Genomic DNA, 6,091 nt, shown 5'->3' on the forward strand with positions numbered 1-6,091 from the left:
CTGCATCATGTGCTGGGGCTGGGAAAAGCTGCTCCTCAGGAAATACTTGAAGGGGCTGCATCTTACAGGAAAGTCACTCTGCCCATACAGAATTATCTCCATGTGTCATGGAAGGTCTCTCTTGCCACTGTCCTCTTCAGCCAGCATTGTACTGGAGACCACCTTTGTTTCTGGATGTAAGAAGATGAAAGGTTTGGAATGATGTTACAAAGTGCTTGAAGTTCTCAGATTTGTGCCCAAATCTCTGTGAGCGGTTGGAACAGATGGTGTGGAGTGTGAACTGTTGGAGGAGGAAACAAAAGAGATGAGTAAAGAAGGTGTTGCTGAGTGTAACTTTTTTCATGGTTTTGTTTTGCATTGGCCTCTAAAAAGCACCAATTTGAACTGAATTTGGGTCCCACAGAGGCACCAGAAATGATTCCATAATCAGTAATGGTGATTATCCTTTAAAGAGACATGCAGCAGCTGCAGTACACATCTAAATGTAGAGGATGGGCACCTTGTGCTTGTGGCATGGAGTAACCATGGTGGAAAATGGCACTGTGGTAGAACAAATGCAGTAGAAAAATAAGGACTACTTATTATTAAGTGTCCTTATTCCTTAGTTTCCACTACTTGGGCTTTGGCTTCTCAACCCATTTCACAGCTGAAATCTGCGGTGCTGAAGTGCAGGGCTGTAATTCTGCTCTTGGATCATGGGTGCCTGGAATTCAGTTAGGAGGGGCCACCTGGAGGTCTCTGGTTCATCCCTGTCCTCATACCAGGGCCCTGCTGAGATGACCTTGCCCAGGAGAGTTTCAGTTGTCTTGGGATAGATCACATCACCTCCTTAGGCTTCTCTCCCAGCATGTGACCACCCTTTGGTGAAAGTATTTTTCTGTACATTTAGCTGGAATTTCCTGTGCTGGCTGCTTCCTTTTATATCTCTGCACCTCTGGAAGGGGCTAGTTCCATCTTCACTACATTCATGATTCCATAGACAAATCAGGGAAGTGTCCAGATGCCAGCAGCATGACCAGGTCTGAAACATCTCATCTGCTTTGCAAGGCCCTGGGCCAGGGCACTAAAGTACCACTGTGAGAACAAGAACTGTCCAGTGACTTCCTAGCACAGCATTTGCATTAACTAAACTAATGAAAATCTGATTTGCTGCTGAAAATCCCCTAGTGTGAACAAGTGAGCAATGTGGGATTTTGATGGTTTGATTTGATAAAATGCAGAATTTATATCTGGAATATATTTATTAGGTCTTTATTTGCTGTTGTTGAAGAGGACTAGATCAAACTCAGGCCCTAATAAAACCACTGGCAGAATTTCTGTGCCTCCTTCCCAGTCCCTCCAGTGCCCTTGTGGTTTGGTCTGCAGCAGTGCTGTACCCAGTATCTGTCAGCAGAGTGGTTTGGGAACTGGAACTGCAACAGGAGCATGCTGAATCTTTTTGTTCAGCCTTTTTTTGTGCACTTCACATTCTCTAGGTACAGCTGTTCAGCCTCCGTGGGGTCATCTTAGACTGTGTTCTCACTGTAGTATGAGCTCTTTGAACTCTTTCTCAAAGGCAATTTTGAATAGTCTTTACAGTAAAATACACAGACTTCTCTTCCATTTCAGAAGCTTTCCAGGATGAATAGAAGACTTTGAAACCTGACCGTTGGTGTAGCAGCTGATTTCCTTTAAAAAACACATGGTGCTGTTTCATGTTGTTACTCCCTGCCGCTTTCTTAACATGTATACAATCCACATCACAGCACAAGTGTGCCCAGGTGGGCAAGGAGGCCAAGGGCACCTGCGCTGTCCCAGCACTGGTGTGTCCAGCAGGACCAGGGCAGTGACTGTCGCCTGTGCTGGGCACTGCTGAGGCCCCACCTCGAATCCTGGGGGCAGTGTTGGGCCCCTCACAAGAAAGACATTGAGGGGCTGGAGTGTGTCCAGGGAAGGGAATGGAGCTGGGAAGGGTCTGGAGCCCCAGGAGTGGCTGAGGGAGCTGGGAAAGGGGCTCAGGCTGGAGCAAAGGAGGCTCAGGGGGGACCTTGTGGCTCTGCACAACTCCCTGACAGGAGGGGGCAGCCAGGGGGGTTGGGCTCTGCTGCCAGGGAACAGGGACAGGAGGAGAGGGAATGGCCTCAAGTTGTACCAGGGGAGGGTCATGTTGGATATTGGGGAAAATTTCTTCATGGAAAGGGTGGCCAAGCATTGGCACAGCCTGACCAGGGCAATGGTGGAGTCCCCATCCCTGGAGGGATTCGAAAGCTGCATGGATGTGGCTCCTGGGGACAGGGGTTAGTGTTAAACTTGGAGGTTCTGGGGGAATGGTGGGATTCTATGGTCTTAAAGGTCTTTTCCAACCTCAATAAGACTGAAGTCACTCAGCCTTATTGCTTGCTTGCTCTTTATTGGCAAGAGCACTTCTGCTGTCACTCTGTTTCACTAAATCAGTCACAACTAATTTTTTGCTCTTTTCTCTTTGTTTTTAATCCATATGCAATTAATTCAGAGTTCACTCTAGCCTGAGGCTGAGCATGTAGATTGCCTAAACACAGATTGCCAGCCCCATTGTGGCTGCTTTACAATCGCTTTAGCAGGAGCTAATTGTTGGAGTGAAAGATTCTCTGGACTCAGGCCCAGAGGAAAGCCAAAGCACAGGGGTTGAATTAAAGCTTTTGGATAAGCTGAGGTACGTGAAGTCACACCAAAGTGAAATAGAAATATAGATTTTTAAACTTTTAGTAGAAATATATGCTAAGTGCCTTAAACATTGAAAAGCTGCAGCAGAGACCTTAAACACAGTTCTTGCTGCAGCAGTGTTACCTTTTCACAGAATTCTTTACTTTAGACAAAATAGAGATAGAATTATACTGTTCACTTTTTTTAGATGGAGTGTTCACATAAACAATAAGAGCTGATAGAAACTGTATATACAGATCTGTGTAATACCTGTGTAACACTTGTGTAAGGCTTACGACTGTTAGACCAGGATGGGTTAAGGAAAGGAAAACTAGAATCATGTGTTAATCTTATTGGTCAATTAACAAACATAATCCACACTAATGTAAGAAAAATATAGAGAAACTAGAACTAGAAGAAGAAGCTGTTTTCTGCCTGCTGTTTGCTGTTGCTGCTTGGCCTTATCATGTAACCCCCTTGAATTCTGCCTTCAAGAAAGCTATGAGACTATGAAATAAAGAACTTAGCAGAAAAGCAGCCTCCTCTGCTCTTCTACCCTGGTCCGAGAAGGAAGGGTGTCCCCTCAAAAGCCCAACAGCTAATGAATGAAGAATAGCACGGAGGAGAGCCTGGTGTCTGTAGGTACCCAGGCTGGGGAGTGTCCCCTCCCCAGCACCAAACCCCCCCAAATGGGCTCCTCTGCCATGGCACATCTGGCTGGTGAGTCAGAGGACAGTGACAGGCTTTTCCAGCTTTTCTCACTTCTGGGCCTCTGCACAGATGTCCCAGCACTGGGGCAAGATGTGAGCCACGGGCCCCCTGGATCTGGCACAAGGGATCCTGGAGAGGGGGAGCTGGGTCACTGCAAGCACAGAGTGCACAGTGAGGGCTGGCAGGGGGAAGGGGGAACAAAGGTGAGATTTAGTCTCAGATTTGTGCTGCTCAGCAGGTCTGGTGTCCGGGAGAGCAGGGGATGGATGCTCAGAACAATGTGTTTGTTCCCTGTGGAAGGTGTGGTGAGAGGCTCTCCCGGAGCAGCCTCAGGGCCCCGTCCCAACCAGGCTGAGCAAATGGACAAAGTCCTAAAGCAGCCTTGCCTCTCAGCAGCCTCTTCCCCCAGCCTTGTTTGCAGGCTCTTTCTGAGGGGCAAAAATGCAAGAAGTGAGATGTCCATGTGTGTCCAAAGGAGGTGCAGTTTGGGAAAGCAAGAACAGTGTGTGAGGGATGAGGAGAGCTGGCGTGTGCTCTCTTTCATACAACAGGAACTGGCTCAGGTTTGCAGCTTCCTCCCATCCCTTATCTTCTCCATACCAGCAACAATTGTCTGAGAACTGGGAAATAGTAAGCCCATTATAATTAATAGCTGTTCCTTAAATTAAGCTGTTCCTGGCTATTAATTTAGCAGGTCTTTTCCTACTATTTCTTTCTACTTGATCAGGAAAAAACTCTTGGTAGTAAAGTAGTGCTAAACCAGGCCTGGTTCCACCCAGGGAAAGTTTTTAATTTAATGCTTTGTCCAGCTTCAGGTTGTCATCCTGGGAAATCTGTCCCTGGAAATTGATGGAAATTGGTGATCAAATGAAATTAATGATGAAGGATTATACTCCTTGTCTTCAGACAGCTCTGATTTGCCAAAAGTAATAAAATATTTCCTCAAATGTCTTTCAGATTAATGTTCTGTTAATGGCTTCCTTACTGTTACCAGTGAAAATACTCTTCTCTTCTAAATAAGGCACCTCCTGCCCCCCATTTTCCCTCCACTGTTGAGTCAGAAGAAATAAGAGAGCACAGGCTGTACATTTTTTCTCCATTTATCTCAACCAGAAATGCCAGACTCTGGGATTTTTAAGCTTGCAATACAGTCTTCCTAGGCCCTGCTCTTTATTTTTTTGCAAGGCTGCAGTTGTGTGAAATGGAGGTTGACGGAGGTTGCACAGGTTGCCGTGGGAAATACGCATCAGTGCAGAGGAGAACAAGGGATGGTGGAATGGATGCTGCACTGATGACTCTCTGATTCTTGACTGAGCTTGTCTTCATAGCAGCGGTTCTTCCTGCAGATGATATGAAGCTTCTCAGAAGCTAAATGTGGGTTTTTCAGCCCGTGGGGCTTTTTGCTAAGACAAATCAGATGTAGTAAATGTGCCTGTGAAGGCTCAGCAGGGTTTGCAGTAGCATTGTTTGCCGCTGGAGCTTTGCACCACTGTAACAAGCAACAATTACAATTATTTTTCTTCTTTTAAAATCTCTAACCCTTCATGCCTGTGGTTTGCACGCCAGCTTAGGGAAAGCAAAAACAAACAAAAGACTGGAAGAATAATAAGAAAAAAGAACCCAACCCTGTGAAAAAATACTTCTGGAAGTGAGTGGGATAAAAAAAATGGGTTTAAGGTTCTGCAGCATCCTTTTTATGGGATGAGCACATCCCAACTTCTTGTCTAATTCCCTGAAACTGCACAGCAGGAAGATTAAATTCTTTAGGATATTTAGAAAGTTTGTAGTAAAGTTTTCACTACTTGTTGCATCTGTAGAGTCCAGAGACACTTTTCAGCAAACCTGGTACTTTTCTGTAGCACCCTGGTTTTTGTTTCATTAACTGGAAAATCATTTCTGTGAGGGTATATTTAAAGGGCCACAGTCACAGGTATGTGCTCCTTCTCCCTGATGCAGCAGTTTGGATGTAAACTGAACAAATTGCAGAGGTTCAGGCACCTTAAATGCTTAATAACTGAATACAAGTTGTTGGGTTGAGCCAGGGCTTACCGTCAGTATCTGCTTTTTTATTGAGTTGTTTCCGCGAAGAACAAACATTTGGTGGTCCTGTTCTTCCTCCTCTCCAAAACTCATTTCCTATGTGTATTTTATTAACAACTGGCTGCAGACTCCTTTTGACCCTTTTGGGGGTCTGACCTGCCACTGAGATGCCATTTTGGAGATAAATGTCAGCATCTCTGACCACGCTCCAGACTTAGAAGAAAGGAGCAGTGATGGAAGGTGTTGAAGGGAATACAGGGCAGAAAACCATCTGCTCTGCTCATTTAGTGCTCTAAATATTGCTTCCCAAATTGAGAAATTAGTATGAATTGAATCCCAGCTTTATAGCAACTACATCTCTGAAATACTAAAACCTTTGTGTTTAAAGTGGTCTGGCTCTGTCAGATATTTCTGACAGATATGTCAGTCTTTTCAGAGTGGGAGGGATCCCTGGCCATAGAATTACTTTGAATGCTCCTATTTCCATTTTAGAAGACTCTAAGATTTGATGTCCTTCACCAACAAGTGAAAGACCATTTTTTAATGAATCTATGCATATATATATATATTTTTTTTTTTTTTTAAGTGCTACTCTTATTTGTTATGGAACACAAGGAAGAGTGAAGCTGTGTATTCTTGTGATTGATTTCTGGCTGTTACTGTTGTAATCACATAATAC

The sequence above is a fragment of the Corvus cornix genome, chromosome 20 (genome assembly GCF_000738735.6).
Source record: "Corvus cornix cornix isolate S_Up_H32 chromosome 20, ASM73873v5, whole genome shotgun sequence".
Taxonomy (NCBI): Eukaryota; Metazoa; Chordata; class Aves; order Passeriformes; family Corvidae; genus Corvus; species Corvus cornix.